Raw genomic sequence first — 7,904 nt, forward strand, 5'->3', positions numbered from 1 at the left:
AAGAAAGGCTGGTGACTCGCGGCAAGGTCATCCCACAAATTGCTCTCTCATTGGCCAAGTGTTTCAAATTGTCCAATGAGAAGGCAGAATGTAATACGATCGCCACCAAGCTATAACGGCCGTAGCCACACATCTAGCTGAACTCCTTCTCATAGGACAATTTGAAACACTTGGCCAATGAGAGAGCAATTTGTGGGATGAGATCGCCGCGAGTAACCCGCCTTTCTTTTCTTTATGAGGGAAAATGACAACCAACGGCATCGTAAAAATTCGAAAGCCACAAACCCGTCTAAAATGGACACAGTTTGCCCTCCGAGTGCACAGAAAAGACGAGGACAATTGTACGTAGAAGTAAGTGAAGTTTATTTCCACATTTACAGCCTATTTTAGCATTTATAGGTTCAAAGTTAATTTTCCCATACAAAGTCTATAAATAGTATACCGAGCTTGGGTTGCCTGTGGTTTAGGAAGCTCAGCTCCAGGTATATTGTTTTCTTGTAATTTGAGTTCTTGCTCCGCGCACACAATAATGAAAATGAGTCTCCCAATGCGTTCACAGTGCAATTCAACAAGGCTCTCGACCCTGTTGCCCGTACATGATGATGTACGTTATATGATACGAAACGTCAAGTTAAAATGCGTTATAATGTTTAACACCGCAGTTTGCTTTCAATTATTGTTTTTGATCGAGTTAAAATGGCCGAAAAACAAGAGTATTTATAATTCAGTCTCGTCGCATGCACTTTCGTTATTATCAGTATCACGTAAGGATTTCCTGCCTAAATTCCTACAAAAAAGCTGCGTGAGGAACATTAACGATAACTTTTTATTCTGATATAGATCACGGATGTCTACATCGACGGAAGAAAGAAAACCACAAAACAGCAACAAACCCAATCAACACACACATGACACCTAGTCTGGGAATCGAACCCGGGGTACATTGGCGGGAAGCGAGTCATCGTCATCATATCTTTAATTAATCTTCGGATTTTAGAGTAGCTTGACTTAGCTTATATCATCGAGAATTTACCCTCCCTACCATAATACACCACATGGGAAAGGACGCAACACCAGGAGCTTCATGCTCTACTCTTTGCGAATAGTGTGTAGGTTATTTTTGCCCGACAGGGGCCCCTTACCCGGAGCCTCCATCTTCCATATTAACACTCTAAGTCAACCCTTTCCCGTATCTTTTTATTTTTAGAAACACCTCCAAGGGGGGCTTTAGTGGGTGTTTTCACAATAGCCAATCATAAGAGATCAATAGTCAGCCATTTATTACGTCACATACTTATATGATGTATGTAAGCCACTTCACGTATGTTCTCAGTCACATACGTCAAAATATAGTAGTTCTAAAAATAGAAAGATTCCCGCGGGACAGGGTTGACTCAAGGATACAATACGTAGGGAAGCTTCGGGTAACGGGATCCTGTGCAATTACCATTGCGCCAGCTCTGATCTCACGACTTCCCAGTGTCATCTCCGTTTAATTCCTGGATGCTTCGAATTGTTCGTAGAAGTTTAGCGATCTAGAATAACAAGGAAAGAGTTTAAAAACGTACGTTAGCGTCGTAGATCTTAAATTCCCTTATACGAGGAACCAACCCTGTCACAAACATGTTTTATAATGGCGACCTGTTTGGCGCCGCCGTCGTCTTTCAGAAAGCTCCTCCATGGCGTCGCAGCACCCGCAGAGGGATCCCTAATCCCTCAAGATGTTTTGTTCCCTTAACCAATCAAACGTCGGTTGGATAACTTGTTTGATATCAAGCCCATTAAAACGTATGTTGAATTTATGAAAGAATAACAAGATTTTTGTATAAGAGCTTAAACAAGATTTGTTGAAAAAAACCATATCTTAGTGCGCGGCCATGCACTCGTTTTAACTCCTTGTTGAAAGGCGAGCTTTCATTCGGTGCTAATCATATTTTCTAACTGCATAAAAAGATAAAAATAAGAAGTAAAACATCTGGCATTTTAGTAGCATATCCGAGCTTCAAGATTTCAAAATTTTCTGGCGGAAATTTTTCCAGAACCCCCTGCAAGTTAACGTTTCCGGCGCTTGCTTGTTAAGTCTCCCATAGAATATCGCTACTGAAGAGTAATTAGGCCTAAGCTAGATTAATAATTAAGGTCAAAGCTTTGATTTTAAAATGTTTAACTTTGTCGTGAAGTTTGGATACTGACCTTTTGCGTATTGTTTTTGGCCGAGTGACAATATACAGCATCAAATAGTGTTTAAAATATTGTCCCTGGGCAGCTAGCGCTGTGGTGGTCAAGTGATTGGATGACAGGTTAATCAACATTCTCAGGCCAGGTTCGAATCCTATGTGTATACACTTAGGTTGTCTTTTAAAAAGCATACGAGCATTTCCCATAATCATATGAATCTTTCAGTCTTCTAAATTAACGACAACAGTAAATTCAGAGCAAATTACGAATTAACGATAATCGTTAATTTAAGGTAAAGAATCACTTTGTAGGCGAGACGACAGATGCCAATGTGATACAACGCACTCGTATAAAGCAGGTTTCTTGTCTTGTAATTTCGTAGATTCGACAGCATTTGTAGAAATGTGTTCCTTGAATTGTTGTTGAATAATTTTAATGTGCATTTTGAGATTCTTGTATTTCCTAATGTGCCTCGTTTACTTGATTATAAAAAAATTCGTTAAATTGTATGGTAAATTTACTCTGCGTGCTATCCATACGGTACTGTAACCCGCCCTGCAATGCAGTATTGACTTTTATTTTAAGTTATCGAGAAATGAATTAAAAATAGCCAGTACATACGTTTGAAAAAGAAACCGTACAAGTCATAATTGAAGATAGAAAAATAATAATAATAACATATACCAATGCGCCATTATAACATAGGATATCCAGAGGCTCCTTGGCCCCATCTGTAAGCCCACAAATGCCGTCCTAAGAAAATATGTCTTAAGATGGCGCCTAAACGCATCCAGTCTGTCCATATCACGCATTTCCTTAGGTGGTGAATGTGCCCTACCACCGTGGTTCTCTTAGTTTTATGGCAGGAAAAGCAAGCAGCAATTGTTGATCTAAGATTGCGCCTAGAGTGACTGACTTCATACAAAATAGAGGAACCTAGCCCCACAGCTAGGGTTTTGCTTGTGCTATGAGCGTTTGTGCCGAGAGAAAATCCTAATATCATATAAACAAATGCTTCTGAAAGATCCCTTCCAAGTAGAAGTAAGTAGTAAGAGATTTTAAGACAATACGAGACGATTACCCGAACGTACTGCTTATTTTTGGAACGCACGAGCTCTTTTTAGAAGCGAAGGATCGTAACCGGAAGTTATATGTACAGGGTTGAGATTAGCGCATCCCAAGGATGACTGCCACACAACGTATTGGTTATGGCCATTAGTAACCAAAGATTAGCGATGATTGGAGGTAATAAAGTGCACGCTAATTTTGGTTAGCGTTAAGAACGGCACACACCGTTCGCGCGGATAGACCCACACTAAAAAATGTCGACAGTTTTCGGAAAAGGTCGGTCCGCGACCTTTGTGGGAGGTCACTTTACTTGCCAAGACACCAGGCAAGCACAAGTTCACGCAGATATGCGTCTAGCTGTATATGGAAAGAGCGCGAGGACGATCTATGGGTCTGGCAGCAGCAACACGACAAAATGACTTAGAAGTCTTAAGACCTACAGAGCTACACAAAGAAATTTAAATTCTCATGTGACTTCTTAGCGACTTAGACCAATGACGTAGTAGAAATAAAAATTAATCAAGGCTAACCTGCAAGCTGAAATTTAATTGTAATTCTGCAAGTTACTGGTCAAGAGCGATGAGATCACGTGCCCACCCGTTGATGTGCCTGACACATCCTCGTACAACCCTACCCATGTTACAATTATTCCAGATGTGAATGGCCATTCGCCTGCCTTTTTTTGAACTGACTGCTCGATTTCCGCGAGCTATACTAAAAACAATGGGTGTCTGTCACAAGTCTGTGGTGGACCACTCCCAGTTACACTGGGTGAGATTGGACATCCTGGCAGATAAATCTGTCACAAGGTCTGTGGTGGACTGTGCCAGTCGGTGCATTGTGACATGCACTTCACAAAGAGCAGAGATAAACAAACCTATCATCTAGTCAGTCACTGCAACAGATACTGGAGTCAGTTTGTCTTGGCCTGTCCTTGCCACTGATATTACCTTTATCTGCCAAGAATTTGCTGCTAGTCCAGCAAAAGCTAGAAGTACTCAAATGCTTTGCAAGCAGTTCATGAAATGGTCAATCAGAAAACAACTCATGCCGGCTCGTTCGTCGCTCGGGTTAACAAGGTCCGCACTGATCTGTTAGCTAGAAGCGGGAAGACAAAAGAAGAGGAAAACAGCAACCTTGTGCGTAGCAGAATAGAATGTACGCACTCTATTGGACAGAACAATATCACAGCGCCCAGAAAGACAGACTGCGCTGGTGGCCCTGGAAATGAACAAGTACAACGTGGACATAGCTGCACTTAGTGAAACAAGATTGCCTGGATATGACAGCTTGAAAGACTTTGGGTACATCTTCTTTTGGAGTGGGAGATAAACTCAAGAAAGGAGAGAAGCAGGAGTGGGCTTTGCAGCTAGAAAGGAGATAACAGAAATGCTTGATGAGGAACCAGTGCCAATCAACGACAGGATAATGAGTATGAGACTCCCACTACAGCGGAAGATGTATGCCGCACTCATCAGTGTATTGCCCCAACAATGACCAACACAGAGGAGGTGAAGGAAGAGATCTACAGTGATTTACGTGAAACTATCAGGCGTGTACCGACTCATGACAGGCTGCTACTCGTTGGAGACTTTAATGCCAGAGTTGATTCGGACACCGAGGAATGGAAAGGAGTGCTAGGCAGTCATGGAGTACGCAAGTAAAGTAAAAGTAGAGTAAAGTAACCTTATTTAATGTCGATAACTCGTAACAGTAATTCAACTGACAAACCTGAGGTCGACGGTGCGCTCATTTTACTCCCCCCTCTCCATCAGTGCTCCGTTTTACGGGTATTTAAAGCTAATTAGCTACACGGAAAGGAAAGAAGTCGAAACAAGTATGCGAAATCCGGGAACCGAACTCAAGACCTCTTGCACCAAGGCCGCGCACTAACCTACTGTGCCATCCTTGCTCCAATGCGAATGGAGAGCTTCTACTTGCAATATGTACAGAGTACAACCTTGTGATAACCAGCACTTACACAAGAAGACATGGATTCATCCAAGATCCAAGCATTGGCACGTATTAGGCTACATCATAGTTAGGCAGAGGGACAGAAGGGAGGTATTGGACACCAGAGCAATGAGAGGCGCGGACTGTGGCACTGATCATGTTATGCTGAGATCTAGATTAAGGATTTGTAGACGAAACCGGCACTGCAGGACGGCTGCGAAGCCACCACGGAAGCTAAACACTAGTGCACTGAAAGGCCAAAAGAAGCAGAAAGAACTTACACAGGAAATGGATGAAAACTTGAAAGACTGGGACAGCAACAACTCAGAGAATGCCATAGAAGAGAAATGGGCAACACTGAAGGATACGGTGTATCAGACTGCGAGTGATGTATTAGGCTACCATGAGAGGAAACATCACGATTAGCTTGATGAGCATGATGAACAACTGAAGCGATTACTAGAAGCAGACAGGAAAACCTACAGTGTAACAACTAAACAACCCAGGAGATCTCTCTGAAGAGGCTAAAGAAGCTCATATGGTTCATATGGGATGGAAACATAGTACTTCACGTTACACTACACTCTCTTCAGTTTATCCACATGATTGGGGACGTATCTCAGCTCTTTCGTGCAAAATACTGAATGTGCTGGTTTCTTTTGTATATAAATGCCCAATGCTCTCCTTATAAAGCTGCTGACAAACAGTTCAACTGAGTGGCCTCATAGCTCAGTTGGTAGAGCATCGCACTGGCATCGCAGAGGTCATGGGTTCAGGGGTTTCAATAAATTTTGGCACAAGTGGGTAGTTTAGCATAACAGGTGGGTATTATTTTTTGGCTGCTAACCTTTCTCCACATTGCTTGGTTTCAGTGAAAAGAACATTCTGAAATTTGTACTCCGGGCAGAACTTCTTTAGCCGCGGGCCAGATTGCTCGCTCGAAGTCACCTGTACTATGGTGCAAATTCTTTTCATTTTCATCGGAAAAACGGTCAAGTCGCTGTAATATTAGTTTTAGTGTTTCCCTACATAAGTATATATTGAATAACTCACCTTCTTGTAACCATCTTTTTGCGAGACGACATCAATACATATACAAGGGGCACTTGTTTGGCAGCATCACCGGACTTGACGAATGCATTCACTGTCAACAGTTAGGTAAATGGCTGGCGGACGAGTTTGAATGTTCCGTCGATGTACCATGTTTTAGCTTTTGAAAGAAGTTGCGAACCGCAAATACCAGATGTCGCTGGTTCCTTGCTTCGACGTCTGCTTGTAGGAAGTCGTCGGGCAGGTGAGTCTCATCCAGGACGAAATCTAGGTCGACTGAATGTTCAGGCCTATGACGTTATCGCAGTCTGTTTGCCCGTCTGGCGGGTTTGGGGAGGGAATCACACGGCGCAGAGTTCCTGTAAGAGCACCGACAGGTTTTTCTGTGGGTTGTCCGGTTTTCCTCTCTCCCTCCTAGATCTGTCCATGTCCCTGTTTCACTTGAAAACGTGAAAAAGTGATGTAGAAGCGATTTTAATAAGATCAAGGTGTTTACTGATGGACTTTCGTAAGTTTCGACCAAAAATCGTTACGAACGCCGTAACAGTGCCCCTTCAATCGCACAAATTATCACAGAGCTCTGCATAGAACCACGGTTGATTGGAGGTTTTCACGTGACGTCATCGCAGCCATGTCGGTGGACGAAAACAAAAGATCTCTCATCAGCTTCTTTTGTTCGTCCACCAGAAGTCGTACATTTCTCTATTGTTATTGGCGTCTCTAGAGGTTGATTGAAAGCATCCCATTGACAAATCATCCCCCACGCTTTTTATTGTGCGTCGTCGCGTTTAACGTGTATATCTGAGAATTAATTTTCTCGAATATAGTGTCGATATGGCCAGACAAACACACAGAGTGCAGTTTCCATAGTGTGACATTTGTGAAATGAGCTACGCGGAATTTCCGTGAAGTTGAAATTGAGACTGAGAAGGCGGACGTTATTGCTGGTGTTCGCAGCTGCTAGGGTCGTTTGGCTGGGTATTAAACTAAACTTGGGTTTTCTGTAAAAAAAAATTGGGTTTATTGAATAAAAAATCGATGTTGTTTGACAATATATTTTATGCCTTTCCTCTTACTTTTACCCCAAATCTATCTCAATAAATTTGAGAGAATTTGACACGCTGATCTGGATCCGGATGGAATTCGCCATTCGGGAGTTTTAGCTCACCATCTGTAGAAACTAGGGACGAACGGATTTCTCCTTGCAAATTGTAAATGACCAGCAGGAAAGAATCTTTTAGTAATAAACCCTTTGGAATTTCACGAAGATGTTTTCTCTCTAGACGAAGCACGCACGAATCGGTTCGACCATTTCTGTTTTGAATAGTTTTGAGAAAATAGCAGTTTGAGTTTACACTCATGTCTTTTATAAACTGAAAATATTTTTTTATCGGAACGTTTAGGCTCTATTAAGCAACATTTTAAGAACATAAAAAGAATATATCGGGTTAGTTGACGACAACTTATTTCATGATTTGGCTTATTTGTTTTTCGTGATGAGAGTGTTCTTATTGGATGATACACTTAAGAACAATCACTTTGTAGTCCAACCACACAACTGCAAGAGCATTTTCGGGCTCAAACATCAAATAGCAAAAAAAAAAAAATTAAGGACGCTCAACCTCGCCACCAAAATTCGATGTTCTTACAAATAA

General features: G+C 42.0%; 1 pseudogene; it reads left to right on the forward strand.

The window, feature by feature from the left end:
- Nucleotides 1-4,910, forward strand: part of LOC138046633 (adhesion G-protein coupled receptor D1-like) — a 25,865-nt pseudogene extending 20,955 nt beyond the window's left edge.
- The last annotated feature ends 2,994 nt before the right edge of the window (nucleotides 4,911-7,904 follow it).

The sequence above is a fragment of the Montipora capricornis genome, chromosome 4, assembly GCF_036669925.1.
Source record: "Montipora capricornis isolate CH-2021 chromosome 4, ASM3666992v2, whole genome shotgun sequence".
Classification (NCBI taxonomy): domain Eukaryota; kingdom Metazoa; phylum Cnidaria; class Anthozoa; order Scleractinia; family Acroporidae; genus Montipora; species Montipora capricornis.